The sequence below is a fragment of the Calliphora vicina genome, chromosome 5 (assembly GCF_958450345.1).
Source record: "Calliphora vicina chromosome 5, idCalVici1.1, whole genome shotgun sequence".
Taxonomy (NCBI): domain Eukaryota; kingdom Metazoa; phylum Arthropoda; class Insecta; order Diptera; family Calliphoridae; genus Calliphora; species Calliphora vicina.
Genome location: NC_088784.1, coordinates 87,943,241 through 87,961,484, shown reverse-complemented (window position 1 = coordinate 87,961,484; position 18,244 = coordinate 87,943,241). Strand labels below are relative to the sequence as shown.

The 18,244-nt window shown below is 30.8% G+C and overlaps 1 protein-coding gene across 1 annotated transcript in view; it reads right to left on the bottom strand.

Moving 5' to 3' along the window:
- The window catches only part of tn (thin), a 167,231-nt gene extending 149,365 nt beyond the window's left edge, over window positions 1-17,866 (bottom strand). The window contains exon 1 of the mRNA XM_065511546.1: window positions 17,657-17,866. The gene's annotated coding sequence lies outside the window, so the exon portion shown is untranslated. The remainder of the gene's footprint in view (window positions 1-17,656) is intronic.
- Window positions 17,867-18,244: the final 378 nt, after the last annotated feature.

Sequence of the window (18,244 nt, the reverse complement as noted above, 5' to 3'; positions counted from 1 at the left end):
ATAATCGGTACAGCCGAATACAGCTCTCTTACTTGTTATACCCTACACCACCATAGTGCAGATGTTTGTAACGCCCAAAAATATTAGTCTAACACCCACCTTAAAGTATGCCAATCGACTTAGAATCACTTTCTGAGAACGATGTCCGTCCGTCCGTCTGGCTGGCTGGTTAGCTGTCCATGTAAACCTTGTGCGCAGAGTACAGGTCGCAATTTTGAAGATATTTCGATCAACTTTGGTACATATTATTTCTTCGGCCCAAGGACCAAGCCACTTGATCTGGCTGAAATCGGTCCATTATTTCACATAGCCCCCATACAAATGTCCTACCGAAATTGGACTTTATCGGTCATAAATGTTTAAATTATATATGTATCTCCATAAATTCCGCTTTATTCCGTTTTATATATACAAAATTCATGTCACCAAATTTTGTTACGATCAGTCCATAATTAGTCATAGCTCCCATATAGACCCGCTTCCGAAAATCACTTTAACGTGCATAAATCGCTTAAAAATTTTGGTATACACACAAAATTTTACATAGTTAACTTTAATATAGACATAAATCACACGACCTAATTTCATGGTGATCGGTCCATAATTGGTCTTAACTCCTATATAAGGCCCACTTCCGAAAATCACTCAAAAATATAAATTATTGAAATTTTAAAAGAAAAATGTTTTTGTTCTTTTACTTTCATACTTTCCTACTTGTTTTTAATAGATTTGAATTAAACCCGAATGATTGAATATTAAATTCTGTAAAGAACGAAGCAATGAATTGAATACGTTTGAAGTTAGTTCTAAGGAATTAAGCCTATAAATAAATTCATAATGAATTATTTAATGGAATAATTATGAGATAAAATTTGGCTTGATTTAGAAAATTAAGAATTAATTGTATAGAATCTTTATGCCATAAATTCGTTACGGTTTAAATTAGTATTGCTTATATTCGCATAAATTGTCGCTAAATTCTCACAAGTATTGCTAGTTTTAATTGCCTGTAAATTTTCAGAATTATTGTTAGTTTTCATTGTCACCTGACAATGAAATTCCAGCGATTTAATTTTTGGCGTTGCTGTTTTTAGTTGCTATCACATCTAATATAAGCAGTGGTTAATTTAAAAAAATTTGTTTGTTTGCTTAAAAATTATCTTGTTTATATTATTTTAAAATATTTGTACAAATTCATAGGAAAAAGGAAATTTATACAAATTCTTAACTCGAAGTCATTAGAATTTATTAGAAAAAATATTTGACTTTAATCGAGTACAGTACAACTGCATAAACTAAATACTAAGGTTCAGCTGACTGCTGACTTTGTTGTAGTAAATAAGCAGCAATATAGTAGATAATAAATAACTCATTATTGAACAGTATGAATTGGCCACTATAACCATATTTTGTTTGGATATTTTAGAAGATACATACTTATTATTATACTATTTTTCCCTCCACTCTACTTTATGTATTTCTTCAACTCTTTTTAGCAAAATAATTCATAACGAAACCGCATTGTGAAAATTTTTGCATTTATTGTCTCTTTTAATTTCTTATGTCTTATCATAAAGCAGAAAATAAGTATGAAAAACATTTGCATAAATATTAAATGTAGCTGGGTCAATGAAAGAATTGTAATAAAAAATGTTTAATTATAGCATTCAAGTAGAAGCGTAGGTAGTAAATTAATTAAGAAGGAAAAGTATTCAAAATTTATACATTTTAGTGAAGCGTTCAAACCAAAACGTAAACAAGTTCAATATAAACCAAAATTTTTCTAAATAACTGATTGGGACCGAATATGAGGAACAAACAATTTATGACAGGACAGGTAGTTCTGCTTTTTATATAAATTACATTAAAATTAAAATGCTTCAAACTCATTGACAAATTTATCACTTTTTGCCACAATTGAACAACTTAAGTGACAATTAAGTTAAGTGATATGTCCTCTTTTCCACAGGTCAGGGGACTACAGCAATTGAAACAATTGACACAAATTTCCCGCGGCATAATTTAACTATATATTTAAGCACCTGCTTTTTATAGTCAGCTTGTTTCTGTTGCTGAAACAATAAACTTTTCTTATAATACATTAATTGCCATAAATTAATTATGACCAAAAAAGAATTACAACTTTATAATAAAATATATACAACATCATTTATTTACAACAATATGTTTTTCTCATTTAAGCAAATTTTTATTTAATTATTGTTTGCTTTTCTTTCTTTTTCAATTCCTTTTTTCCATTGTATTTTTTCAACAGGTTCTTTCAACTGCAGCTCATGGAAACTACTCGTGCTAAAACAATAAATAAAGTTTAATTGCTGCTGTTACTTAGAGTGCAGCCGAATTATAAGGAGAAAAAATTAAAATTCAGAAATTTGAACATATTTCAGAAATATCTGTATTTCAAATTTGTTGGTTTGAAAATTGCTTTTGTTTTTAACTAGAAAATTGAGCAATATATGAAAAAAACGTTAAAATTTTGGAAAAGGTGCAAGGTTTGTGGAGCTTCTAAGGAGTAACTTTAAGCTTTTTATATAAGTATTTGATAATGTTGAAAACCTTAGGACTTAAAGATTGATATTTTAGTAAAACTAAATAATTTAATACATTTTTCGGATGCCATTTACCTTAATAACTAAAAAAATTAAAATATGATGATTTTATTTGAAGACAAATGTAAAATTTGAATTAATGTAAAATTGTAACGGTAAAAGATATCATAAAAAAATTTGAAATTAATATAGATTTAGATCTTTTTAAAGAATTGGCATTATAATTTTTGCCATTCTTTGTTTTGAAATACCAAAATTCCTAAAACGGGTAAATTATGTTTCAGAAACTGGGAATTTTTATACAAGTGCCCACTGTAATGTTATTTTCAATGTGACAGTAAAAACTCCTATACATATGTTTCTAGAATATATAGGGCTATACAAATATGGAACTTTTTTGAGGACCAGTGCTTTGCATTTTTCGAATTTTTTACTCAAACCTAAAATTTGTTTTCGAAATGGCCCAAGTTTGGATAGGTCTGGGGAAGGCTACGTTAGCTCTATGAAGCCACATTTTACTTCCAACACTTTTGCATTATGTTCTCTTTCAGGATCATATAAAAATTATATATAGTCCCTTAGACATTTTTTTTCTATAAAAGAAAATATATAGAGGCTTTTTGGGAAAAAATCTTAAAATAAAATGTTTACATGTTCCTATTTTGGGTGCGTGTAACTTTTTATACGGACAAGCTATATTTAAGCAAAATCATTTTATTTTATTCAGAATTCTGTTAGAAATATAGCTGATATTTTAAAACCAAATGTTGACCCTCCGTAGGCCCGCCATATCTAAAAAACCAAAAAAAGATCGAGAAAAATTTTAAGAAAAAAATAAATAAACCTAAATATCTCTTGAAGTAAAACAGATAATTTACACATTTAAGCAAATTTTTTATAGACCATCTCAAGGTGTTTTTATGTTTTAAATTTCAGTTCATTGGGATCATAAATTAATTTTTGGCGATTTAAAAAAAAAAAAAATATTTGAGACCCGAGATGACCAACGTTGAGGGGTCATCTACTGTCTACCATTTTGGCAACGAAGCTGGACATCTTCGAATCAACTCAGAAATACCTCAGCTCTAAACTTGTGAAATTTCGTTACGATATCTCCAATAGTTCTAGAGATAACGAATTATTTCCAAAAAAACTGTTTCTAAACCAATTAATGACCAACTTTGAGGGCCATCTACTGGCTGCCATTTTGACTACGAATCTGTACAACTGCAAATCAACTATGAAGCATCTCAGCTCCATTCTTGTGAAATTTTGTTACGATATCTCCAAAAGTTCTCGAGATACAATATTATTTCCAAAAAAAAATCGTTTCTAAACCAATGTATAAAAGATACAGATTTTTTTACCACTTTTTTGCGATCAAACCCTCAGTGTGTGATTAGTACAGAAAATTTTGTAAAAATACTAAAATTTTAAGGAGTCGAATTAGTATTTCTGATATCCATTTCATTTTTTTAGCAAAAGTTGCAATTCCAGAAGAAAAAAATCCTTCTCTTTTGCAGCAGCCTACTGCCACTACTACTTCTACTACTGCTCTACTATCCATGATTCCGAAGTAGTTAAATGTTAATGAATTTAAATGATATTTAAAAGCATGAAGAGTTTATAGAGGTGAAGTGGAAGTGGAAGAGTAATCAGAATGCAAAAGAAATTAAACTAGAGCAACATTTTCATGAAATACTTATAATTACGAACAGTAACACTTATAACTACAAATTGTAAAAATTAAATGTTTGAGAGGCAAACTTTTTAACAATAACTTAAACTAAATAAAAAATTTATAAAAATAATTAACAAACTAAAAAAGAAATTAATGAACAAATGTACAAAACAGACACTAATTTAAGTACAAATTAAATTAATTAATTAAAAAAAAAACAGAAAAATAATTTCACAACTTAATTGAATTTAAAATATAATAAATACATAAATATTTCATTCATTTAATTTTTTTTTCTTAATTTTTCTTATTTTATAAATTATTATTATTTTTTATTTTAATATTTTAAGGCGACAAATGTTTTTTTGTAGCAAGACCCACGCACTGCCACAATTGTTTCTTTCACACATTTCCTTTGTTTCTTTCTTTCATTTATTTATTTCAGTTATCGCGTTATTTATATACTTTGTAGTATATTTTTCTTTATTTCGTATTTGTTTATAAACTTTTTGTATTGCTGTGTTTTATTATTTTTTTTATTTCTTTTTAAAATTGAGTTGGTTTTTCGGTATTTCTTCGTTTTGTATATTGTAGCAATGTGTATAAAAGTGTTCGAGTCAGGCTATTTAAAAATATGTATAAACATTCATATGTTTTCTTGAAAACATACTATATATATATTCAGATATATACGTATTAACCACACATCCTCTTTGTACGGCTAAAATGATCATGTATAAAGAAATCGATTTAAAGAATTTCATCTATCCGTTCGAGGGTTGTAATTAGAGATGCCAAACGGGGAATCCCGAAAATCCCGGGGTTTTACTTTCAATTGTAAAGACATAATTACACTAGTTTACAAATCAAACATTTTTGTTTGCTCATGGAATGAAACTTATATTTTTGAGAAGAGCTACGGACGCTAGTTAATTGAACATTTTTTGTTTCCCACCTATACGTCAAAATTTTGAGATATATGGGTTTTTATTTTTCACCTGCCCTGAGTACTACTAATGCATACTGTAGTGTACCTAATTGTGGTATTTAAGTATTTACATCGTTTTTGGGTACTCAACACTCTGGAGAAGCTACCAGATACTTTCAGACTTGTATTATTTTGACAAATTCCAACAAAAATTAACGAGAAAAAAATAAATACTGTTTAAAGGGACATCTTTCCTGTAGATAAACGTTAATAAATCGCTATTAAGTACAAAACTCTAAAGTAAAAACTATTTTAAAATGTCTTATAGAAAATGTAAAATAAACCCAGACCATTTTTGTTTTATTTGCGGAAAATTATTCAGTCAAATCGAGGTTTTCCTATAACACAAACACTGCAAAATGCTTATTTACATTAAAAAAATTCGTAAAAGCTTTAGATAAGACAAAACCAGCATTTCAATATTTATGCAGCGTGTTCCCGAGTCTTTCTTAGACTAAATTAAAAGAAGGGATATTTGTGGGTCCTCAAATAAGAAAAATTTTGGGTGATACCAAATTTGAGTGTCTATTAACCGATGTTGAAAATGCAGCATGGAATTCTTTTAAACTTGTTGTTCAAGAATTTTTGGGGAATAAGAAAAGTCAAAATTACAGAGATATTGTTGCGAATTTATTACATAATTTAGAACTGATGGGTGTAAATATATCCCTCAAAATTCACTTTTTACATTCTCATGTGGATTTTTTACCGGAAAACCTCGGACACATGAGTGACGAACATGGAGAGCGTTTCCATCAAGATTTGAAGTTTTTCGAGAGGAATAATCAAGGTTTTTGGGATCAGAATATGCTAGGAGACTACTATTGGAGTGTCGTGATGGAGACAAATGCAAATAATTATAAAAAAGGACTAAAACACTTCACTTTTAATTTTTTTTCCTAATTTAATGTACATTTTTATATGTTTCGTTTTTAATAAATATCTCAAAAGTTTGACGTCCAGGATTTTTTTTAATATTTTTTCCGAAGTTAGAAGACCTAAATACACAAATCCCCATATGTTTCAATTCATGAGCAAAAACGTTGTAAACTAGTGTTATTTACGTTTCTTTCTTATAATTTTCGGGATTTTAGATTTCTCGAAAATCCCGAAACCCCGAGTCGGGATTTCGGGATTCTTTACCAAATCCCGATCCCCGGGATTTTCAAAAATCAGTTCGGATTAGCATCTCTAGTTGTAATACGTTTTCCAAAGTCCCCAGAGAATTTTTATTATAGAATATTAGAAATTAGCAATGAAAAAGATCATTCGGAAATCGGTTACCATTATTGAAATTTAACACCCAAAAATATCTAAATATCCAATACCCACCTTAAAGTATACCGATCGACTCAGAACCACTTTCTGAGTCGATTAAATGATGTTCACTCATCTGTCCATGCTTCTTTTTTTACACAATGAAAAAATATTCAAATAAACAACTAAACATTTAAATTTGTTTCATATTTTCAAGAAAAACGCTCATTTGCTGCTACGCACAGTGGGGCAGAATCAAAATTTGTTGAAATAAATCTGGCATTATTATTGCACTTTTTCATACTCAATGAAATTTTCAGCGTTTTTTAAGTTTGTCATTCTAAATAACAAGGTGTATAAAAACTTGTCAAAAGGTCAAAGGGAATCCGGCAATTCCTAAAAATTGGAGCAAAAATCCCAAAAATGGTATTTTTACAATTGTGCCTATAGGGTCCACATTTCCTTCGGGGCTGGGAAAATACTTTAAGGATAAATAGGAAATACATCAGGGTTTCCAAAGCTGCTTTCCGTTTTCTGATCCCTGCTTTGGGATTTTAGAACATGTGGCCCAAAGCTGAAATTTTGATAAAAAATAGGTCAATTTCTAAAGGGCATAGGACATGTTTTTTATACCAAAATGTTCTCCGTAAAGAAACTTTATAGAAAAACATAAAATTGTTGTACGTTCTTAAAGAAAGTTGCTTTTTAATAAGAAAAGAGTTAAGTCACCTTTTTGTCCAAAAAACAGCAAAAATATACAATTTTTTGAATTTTTAAATTGAAAATCGGTTATTTTTGGATTCGTAATTGATATTGCTCTGAAATCTTTTGTATGTCATTGGTAATTTAGTTGTCTAACTAACAGTCCATTCGGTCCAAAAGTGCGCCCTATATTTTTAAAAAAGCGGACCAAGGTATGGCAAAATTTAAAAATTTCTATTTTGAAATGCCTATAACTAGGAAATTATTAGAGATAAATAGCACTCGCAAGCATGTTTTTTCAAGACCTAGCCGAGCGCTTTCCAAAAATATATGTTTGAAATCGGATGGAAAACAAAAAAATGGCACGTGTTTAAAAATTTTACATGTCGAAGGTACCCTACTTTAAGCCCCCATGGCTCCGCCCCTGGAGCATTTGTAGGGCCCATTTTAATAACTTGAACTCGAATACTCCTTGGCTACGACTAATTCAAATTTTATCCCGCTCGGACTAGCCGTTTAGAAATGCCAGATTGATTTTTTTGGCGCCATTTGAGTTTTTTCGTTGCAAAAATCATAACTTTTAAACCAAATGAGATAATCAAGAAGTTTAAATGACATATGATAGATGAAAAAAAGCTTCTACGTCTTTTAGGTGCCTAATTATGGGTTAGCAAAGTTGAAATTTGTGAAAAAATCTATTTTATGGAAAGTAAAATAAAATATTTTTTTAAAATTTTTGATTTTTTATGTTTCTAATTATGATTTAAAATTATTCCAGAAAAGATTTAAATTTTTTTAAAAATAAAAAAAAAAATTTTCACTTTTTTGTAAAATATTCCAGAAAAGATTTAAAAACAATTAGTTTTTTAATTTATTTTTAAACTTTTTGTAAAATATTTCTTACAATCCGTAAAAAACGGTATATCGAATGCGTTATATGACATATGGGCAATTTCATATCATAGTACGTGACATTTGTACGCCTATAGAGTGGAATAGATTTTGAAAAAATAAGATTATCTGAAAAATAATTTGGTCTTTATGTTCCATTCAGAGGGTACTATATTTTAAAATAATAAAAAAGTTCTTTCGAAATATTGTTGTCCAAAATATTAAGAGAAATAAGGGCATATCGTACGTGACATAAAACGGAACTCATTTTGTGGTACATGCAGAAATATGAGAAAATGTTCGAAGCGTGAGAGGCGTTATGTTTTCTTTTAAATTCTTACAATCTGTCATATTTAAATAAAAACAATCTTTGGATGATTTTACAATAAATAAAATTTAATATCGTACGTGACATATTTTCTCTTATAATAAAACAATATATATTCTGTAAACATATGTATACAAAAGCTAAAAAAGTGAATAGAAAATATACATTCGGTTTCAATAAACAATTGACAATAGCAAAAATCTGAGTTAAATTCATTTCATACTACAAGCTAATTGGGAGCCTAGTTTTCACCGCAATTTTAGCCTAAAACATACCTGAAACATTAAAAATTAAATATAATCAGTTTAAACTATTATTTTTGTCTTTAAAATGTTATAATATGATCTAAATACTTTCACATTTTATTATTTTCTTATATTCAAATCATCTTGAAAAAAGTTTCAAGTGTTTTTGTGTTTTCAGTCGTGGTAGCGGGGCAGCTGAACATTTTTGCATTACATAAACGAATAATCAAAGAACTAATTTTGAAAATATTGCAAATATAGAAATAAAACTCCATTGCAACGATTTATATAAAGTAAGTTGGACCTGCAATAGGTAAAAATCGTAAAAAATATTTTTTAAACCGATTTTTTTTTCAGGAAATAATTTTTTTGTCGTCCTTTTTTTTAAAAAAAAAAAATTTAAATTTAAAAACTATTTTGAAAAAAAAAAATTTAATTTTATTTTTAAGTATATTTGGTGAATATAGCTCTCTTACTTGTTATATGTAAAATTCAAATTTAGGGCAGAAATTCTCAAATCGCATATTCTACATCAAAATATAGCAACCCATTTTAGATGGCCCAATATGTTCTTAATTATTTCGTAAAGGGTTCCAATAACCGAAAAAAAAACTATAAAATCCCATTTTTTGGATTTTTCAACATTTTTTTGGGAATTGAGGGATTGCTAATTGCAAATTTGAAAAAATCAAAAAATCAAATTTTCGGGATATTTCAAAACTATTTGGGAATTGCGGAATTCCTGATTATAAATTTCAAAATTTGTTTTTAATTTTCCATTTTCAATAGAAAACTCTATACAACTGTAAAACTACATTAAACAAGTAAGAAAGTATGGTCGGTCAAGCCCGACCATATAACACCCTACACCAAGTAAATGAGTAAAAATATTTTTCTTTTAAAATATCAATAATTTATATTCGTGAGTGATTTTCGGAAGTGGGCCTTATATGGGGGCTATGACCAATTATGGACCGATCGTAACAAAATTTGGTGACATGAATTTTGTATATATAAAACTTATTTGGAGCGAAATTTGTGTAGATACATATATAAATTAAACATTTATGAAAGTCCAATTTCGAGAGGACATTTGTATGGGGGCTAGGTGAAATAATGGACCAATTTCAGCCAGTTTCAATAGGCTTCGTCCTTGGGCCTTATATGTACCAAATTTTATCGAAATATCTTCAAAATTGCGACCTGAACTCTGCGCACAAGGTTTACATGGACAGCCAGCCAACCAGCCAGACGGACGGGCGGACATCGTTTAATCGACTCAGAAAGTGATTCTAAGTCGATCGGTATACTTTAAGGTGCACAAACGCATAATACCCTCCCCACTATGGTGTTGTAGGGTATAAAAATATTCACAAATACAAATTTAATTTCAATTTGAAAAATTTTTATCTTTGCAAAAACTTAATAAAAAGTATTTTTTGTCATATTTTTAAAAAAAAGTATTCCATGAATTTATTAATTGTCAAAAGTCATAAATATTTTTGAAAAATAGACAAAATCCCCTATCCAATGATATATAACATGTCTACCTTAAGTTTTTAAGTGACAAATTAATTAGGGAAAACTTAACATCTCGAAAAAAATTTATATATCAATGGATAGGGGATTTTCTCTATTTTTCAAAAATATATTTCGTTAAACGAGTCATAGATGTATTCACATTTAATATGAAACAAATGCGAACATAAATAAATATCCACACTTTTCATTGGTAAATAAAACTTATTAATAACATACTTTTAGGCAAACATAAAAAAGAAAATAACGCGAGAAAAACCTATGAAAAGAACTGGTTTCTTTTGAACAGGTCATAAAAATAACAATGACTTGAAGACGAAATTAATAACCAATTTGTAATTGTTCATAAACTGGGTTTTAAATATATGAAATATATTTTTCCAAAAACATGCTTTTGAAATTATTTAATTTAATATTTAAACTTTTTCGATTCACTTTTCTTTCGACTCAGAGGAATCAACTGACAGTTAAAGAACTTTACTAAATTATAATTCAGATTTTTATAGAGAGATCTTTTTGATATTTAATCATTATTAATTGTTAATTATAGCAATGTAAACAATGATCAAAAATTTTAAAAAATTAATAATTTTATAAATAATATTGCAACAAACAACAGAGCAACTGCATGAAAACATTTACTTTAAATCAACACTCGTTTTTCATTAAAAAAAAATATTTTTTTTTTAATCCAAAATATTATTTTGATTATGAAATTTCTTTCAATACATCTAAATATCCAACACCTACGTAATGAAAATTAAAATTTTGCATAAACATCCCAAGAAAAACAAAAAAAATATAAATAATTTATAGCATTTCCCATGATTTCTTGTTTCTCTTTCTGTTTTAAACTCAATATTATCTCACAACTATGAATAGAAATATTCGTAATGTTTTCAAATTTCACTGAAAGGAAAATAAACAAAAATTTATATATAAAAAAAAATCATCAAATGCTGCGTTTAATCAAACAGCAGGTGGAAAAATGAAACACACTCAAAAGAAAATTGGAAAAATAACAATATGAAAAGAAAATTGCCAAAAAATCACAAAAGAAATTTCATTTAAAACACAAAACCAATTTACGAAACTATTTTGTAAAGTAAAATTGAAAAACCCAAAATGTATTTGAAAGATGTTTCAACAAAAGACATTACAAGAGAATATATAACATAATGAAATGCAAATAAATACAATAAATAATTAACAAAAGCATTCTATGCAAAATTAAAAGTGAAAATCATGTTCAATAATTATCAACAAATTTAAAATTCTAATGAAAATTCGCTAAAAAAAAGAAACTATTGAAATTATAAAGCGATTCTTAGTCATTAGAAATTTCAACACAAAAGAAAATAAATAAATTAAAAATGTCGCATGTCGAAGTGAGATAAAAAATCTAGCAACAAACATGTAGCATAAAAAATATCTCAAAAAAGATTTTCTCAAAATAAAATTTAACTAAAAATAAACGTTGCTAAGAAAATCAATCAGCTTATTTTTATTTTTGCTTCATTAGTGAAAGGGAGAATGTAGAGAGATGTGAGAACATTCCTAATGAACATTCTCAATTAACAACAAGTTGGCTGTAATTTAAAGTTAAAATTTTATAATTTTAGTTTCATTATAAGAAATTGCCGAATATTGTATATTCTTCACTTATACAAAAAATGGACTTATAATCCATTGAAATGTATAACAAATTCCTTTTTATAAGTAAATAATTTATGATTTTGTCGTCTATAGTCTCGTCTATATTCTCGTCTATAGTCTCGTCCATAGTCTCGTCTATAGTATCGTCTATAGTATCGTCTATAGTCTCGTCTATAGTATCGTCTATAGTCTCGTCTATAGTCGTCTCGTTTATAGTCGTCTCGTCTATAGTCGTCTCGTCTATAGTCGTCTCGTCTATAGTCGTCTCGTCTATAGTCGTCTCGTCTATAGTCGTCTCGTCTATAGTCGTCTCGTCTATAGTCGTCTCGTCTATAGTCGTCTCGTCTATAGTCGTCTCGTCTATAGTCGTCTCGTCTATAGTCGTCTCGTCTATAGTCGTCTCGTCTATAGTCGTCTCGTCTATAGTCGTCTCGTCTATAGTCGTCTCGTCTATAGTCGTCTCGTCTATAGTCGTCTCGTCTATAGTCGTCTCGTCTATAGTCGTCTCGTCTATAGTCGTCTCGTCTATAGTCGTCTCGTCTATAGTCGTCTCGTCTATAGTCGTCTCGTCTATAGTCGTCTCGTCTATAGTCGTCTCGTCTATAGTCGTCTCGTCTATAGTCGTCTCGTCTATAGTCGTCTCGTCTATAGTCGTCTCGTCTATAGTCGTCTCGTCTATAGTCGTCTCGTCTATAGTCGTCTCGTCTATAGTCGTCTCGTCTATAGTCGTCTCGTCTATAGTCGTCTCGTCTATAGTCGTCTCGTCTATAGTCGTCTCGTCTATAGTCGTCTCGTCTATAGTCGTCTCGTCTATAGTCGTCTCGTCTATAGTCGTCTCGTCTATAGTCGTCTCGTCTATAGTCGTCTCGTCTATAGTCGTCTCGTCTATAGTCGTCTCGTCTATAGTCGTCTCGTCTATAGTCGTCTCGTCTATAGTCGTCTCGTCTGTAGTCGTCTCGTCTATAGTCGTCTCGTCTATAGTCGTCTCGTCTATAGTCGTCTCGTCTGTAGTCGTCTCGTCTATAGTCGTCTCGTCTATAGTCGTCTCGTCTATAGTCGTCTCGTCTATAGTCGTCTCGTCTATAGTCGTCTCGTCTATAGTCGTCTCGTCTATAGTCGTCTCGTCTATAGTCGTCTCGTCTATAGTCGTCTCGTCTATAGTCGTCTCGTCTATAGTCGTCTCGTCTATAGTCGTCTCGTCTATAGTCGTCTCGTCTATAGTCGTCTCGTCTATAGTCGTCTCGTCTATAGTCGTCTCGTCTATAGTCGTCTCGTCTATAGTCGTCTCGTCTATAGTCGTCTCGTCTATAGTCGTCTCGTCTATAGTCGTCTCGTCTATAGTCGTCTCGTCTATAGTCGTCTCGTCTATAGTCGTCTCGTCTATAGTCGTCTCGTCTATAGTCGTCTCGTCTATAGTCGTCTCGTCTATAGTCGTCTCGTCTATAGTCGTCTCGTCTATAGTCGTCTCGTCTATAGTCGTCTCGTCTATAGTCGTCTCGTCTATAGTCGTCTCGTCTATAGTCGTCTCGTCTATAGTCGTCTCGTCTATAGTCGTCTCGTCTATAGTCGTCTCGTCTATAGTCGTCTCGTCTATAGTCGTCTCGTCTATAGTCGTCTCGTCTATAGTCGTCTCGTCTATAGTCGTCTCGTCTATAGTCTCGTCTATAGTCTCGACTATAGTCTCGTCGATAGTCTCGTCTATAGTCTCGTCTATAGTCTCGTCTATAGTCTCGTCTATAGTCTCGTCTATAGTCTCGTCTATAGTCTCGTCTATAGTCTCGTCTATAGTCTCGTCTATAGTCTCGTCTATAGTCTCGTCTATAGTCTCGTCTATAGTCTCGTCTATAGTCTCGTCTATAGTCTCGCTATAGTCTCGTCTATAGTCTCGTCTATAGTCTCGTCTATAGTCTCGTCTATAGTCTCGTCTATAGTCTCGTATATAGTCTCGTCTATAGTCTCGTCTATAGTCTCGTCTATAGTCTCGTCTATAGTTTCGTCTATAGTCTCGTCTATAGTATCGTCTATAGTCTCGTCTATAGTCTCGTCTATAGTATCGTCTATAGTCTCGTCTATAGTCTCGTCTATAGTCTCGTCTATAGTCTCGTCTATAGTTTCGTCTATAGTCTCGTCTATAGTCTCGTCTATAGACTGTCGTTTATAGACTCGTCCACAATCTCCTACATTGACTCTTCACAGTCTTCTCTGTAGTCTCGGCTATGCAGTCGTTACAGTCTGGGCTAGAGACTCGTCAACTCGTCTATAGTCTCGTTCTTTAGTTTCACATGTAGTCTTCACATGTATAACCCCGTCTACAGTTATATCTACAGTCTAATGTATAGATTAGCCTATAGTCTTGTCTACATTATAGTCTATAGTTCTGTCCATAGTTTCATCTATAGTCTTTTCTGTAATCTCGTCTATTGTCTCGTTTATAGTCTCATCTATAGTTTCGTCTATGATTGCGTTTATATTCCCATCTGAGAATCAAACTATCATATGTTTTTCACCCTAAAGATCACATCTTCCCACATTTCCCCCACATTAATGTAGACAGCCGTCAAAAACCTTAAAATTACAAAAATAAACTAAATTTATAAGAAAAATATTCTTTAGAAAATATTGCTCCCTTTCAAACCCAAACATTTAAAAACTAAAAAAGAAAATTCATAATTTTCTTGTTGTTTTATTTTAAATTAATATTTTAATATTCGAGCTCATAGAAATGCATTCATGCTGCTGTTTTTGAAAACTGTTTCTGCCTCTTACGCCAACCTCGTCGCTCACTATAGTCGAAATATTTTGGATGTTTTAAGTCATAAATAAAATATTTAAATACAGACATGGAAAATGGTACTTTATTTGTATGGAATCTTAAGGATTTTTTTGTAGAAATAAATTTATTATGAGTTTTACATTAAGGATTATTTCCATGATAAACATACAAATGATGAGGATTATTTCCATGATAAACATACAAATGATGAGACAATTTTCGAAATAAAGAAAGACGTTGGTTTGCTCTGTTTTTATAAGTGTAAAATTTGTATTGAAATAATATTTTTCAAAAGTTTGTAATTGAAAAAAGCCCTTAATATATAAGCAAAAAGTACTGAAATCAGTACAATAGTACCAGATTTCCCATCTTAGGTATGCATATATAATATATGTAAATGCAAACATTTTCGATAAATACGTGTAAGTGTATAATGAAGTTAGTCAAAGGGAAAGAGAGAGATAGAGAGAGAGAGTTGGATTTTAAAGTGCATGAGGCAGCAATATGACGATTTTTAATAACTGTACCTTTTCAGACCTTAGTAAACTTAGTAAAATTTAACTTTTTCATTATTTTATAAACATAACAAAACACTCACAAATCTGCTTTTGAGAATGGATTCACCAACAAAAATCATGACTTACGTAAGGGAGAGAGTGATCGCTACGTTTGCTCTCCAGTTATTGATCGCTTATCCACTACTGCACAGTGGGACAGAATCACAATTTTTTGGAAATAAATCTGGCATTTCTAAACGGATGGCCCGATCGGGATAAAGTTTGAAGTGAGCAAAGCCAAGGAGTATTCGAGTTTAAGGTATTAAAATGTGCTCTACAAAAAAAATTTTTAAACACATGAAATTTTTTTGTTTCCAATCCGATTTCAAAGATTTTGGAAAGCGCTCAGCTAGGTCTTGAAAAAACATGCTTACATCGATCGAAAAAAAAACTGTAGCCGGACGGACACTTCTTCCCAACCACTTCTTTTTAAATAGCAACATGTGGCCTAGCGCTGTCACTATGTCTGGCGGCATATTCTGGGCGTTATTCGGCCAATGCTCGCTTCAAAGCAATAATTTGCGATCTCTACAGGTTTTCTATGATGGTCTGGCCAGATTTCAGCTACTCATAATAGAAGGACCATTTTGCTCTCACCAAATACAGAACATTTGGATTTGGTGTGGATTCTGTGTTTGGACGGGCTTCATGTACAAGCTCTTACGTTTTGGGTTATCGTAATGGATCCATTTTTCATAACAAGTAGTGATTTGGCGCAAAATTTATTTTCATTCCAACATAATTTCGAACATGCAAATCGTCTTTAAATTTCCCTGCTTTGGTATGAATCCTGCTACTCGCAAACGTTTTGAAATTGCTGCTTGAGTAACTCTCAATGATTTTGCAAGCTCTTGTTGAGTTTGATAACAATCTTCATGCTTCCAATTCTTGATCTTCAAACATTAAGTGAGAATAAATGACGAATAAGTTATTAAAGACAAAAATCGTGTTCAAAAGATACGCCATCAATTATATATCCCGCATTTTTATATAAATTGTTTTGATATAATTCTCATAAGTTTTATTTTCTTTTTGCTTAAGTATACTGACATCCCATGTAACCTACAGTGTAGTCACTTTAAACACAAATTCTTCGGTCCATAACTGCTCATAAATCCCATATAAGTCCCACTTCCAAAGCAAAACCAGTAAGAAAGTAAAAGAGCAAAAACATTTTTCTTTTAAAATTTCAATAATTTATATTTTTGAGTGATTTTCGGAAGTGGTCCTTATATGGGAGCTATGACCAATTATGGACCGATCACCATGAAATTGGATCGTGTGATTTATGTCTATATGAAAGTTAACTATGTTGAATTTTGTGTGTATTCCAACATTTTAAGCGATTTATGCACGTTAATGTGATTTTCGGAAGCGGGTCTATATGGGAGCTATGACTAATTATGGACCGATCGTAACAAAATTTGGTGACATGAATTTTGTATATATAAAACTTATTTGGAGCGCAATTTGTGGAGATACATATATAAATTAAACATTTATGACCAATAAAGTCCAATTTCGGAAGGACATTTGTATGGGGGCTAGGTGAAATAATGAACCGATTTCTGTCACTTTCAATAGGCTTCGTTCTTGGGCCGAAAAAATAATATTTACAAAATTTGATCGAAATATCTTCAAAATTGCGACCTGTACTCTGCGCACAAAGTTTACATGGACAGCCAGTCAGCCAGACGGACGGACGGACATCGTTTAATCGACTCAGAAAGTGATTCTAAGTCGATCGGTATACTTTAAGGTGGGTGTTAGACTAATATTTTTGCGCGTTACAAACATCTGCACAAACGCATAATACCCTACCCACTATGGTGGTGTAGGGTATAAATATCGTAAAAAATTTTAAAACCAAATATAATTTAACAAAAAGAAATCATGTTACCTAATTTGAGGACGATCGGTCCATAATTGGTCATAGCTGTGACTTCAGAAAATCACTCTCGAAAACAAAATTATTGAAATTGTAACAGAATAATGATTTGCTCATATACTCAGTGTAGGGTATTAAAAGTTCGGCCTTGACCGACTATACTTTCATACATGTTTTATTCTATGTAGGGTTATATGCTTAGGACACGCACATGTTAAAATAACTAGTCATGTAGCTAGTTATAGAACTAGTTCTCAACCTAAACAATAGGTAAAATCACTAGTTCGGAGAAGTCTCCCAGAACAGCTGGGTATTCTACCAACTCTTTCATCTCTGCTGCGAATGTGTATGATGATGAGCCGTGTGTTTGAATGAATGAATGAGTAAGTGTACGAGAAATGTTTTACATAATAACTGAATTAATAAATTTAGAAAACTAAAATTGACTTTCAGTTTCAATATTAAAAACCAAGCCAAACCAAAGAAACAGCAATAGCACATGTTACTAAAAATACTTTAATTTTTTCAAAGAATTTAAATGCAAATTGTAATGAATTGTAAAGAATCGCAGAAAAACTTACTTTAATTGACTGCTGATGGTAAAATCCTGTAAATCCTTGTATTTATATTTAAATTGTTTATTATAATTGAAACGCATTTAAAATGCGTTTCAACTAGTTGTTTGTGTAACCAACAACAACAACAACGAGCACGGCACTTTTCACACCAAAATTCTTAAAATTTGGAATTTTTGTTTTGTGATCTTTGTTGATTATTTTGTAATTTGCACACTTTTTGCTAAACTAACTAACTAAAAAAAAAAAACCAAATATTATATTAAATCATAATAATAATAATAAAACTTTTAAATAATTTTCACTATTCTTTTAATTCTATTTATATGCTTTCGATTTTCTTGTGTTTTCAAAATCTGTGTGTGTAATTATTTTATATTTAAAATTTTCTTTCGCTTTTAGACGAAAAATAATTTATTTTTTTTTTGAAAATTCTTAAACACCTTGTCTCCGTTACACATACACAAATCAACTAACTGATTGTCTTAGTGATAACACACGTCACGTAACTTTTAGTTCTAGTCTTTATTTTTTTGTTGTTTTTGTCTTCCACCGTTTAATTTTCTAATTTAGAAACTGATCAACTCATTTGCC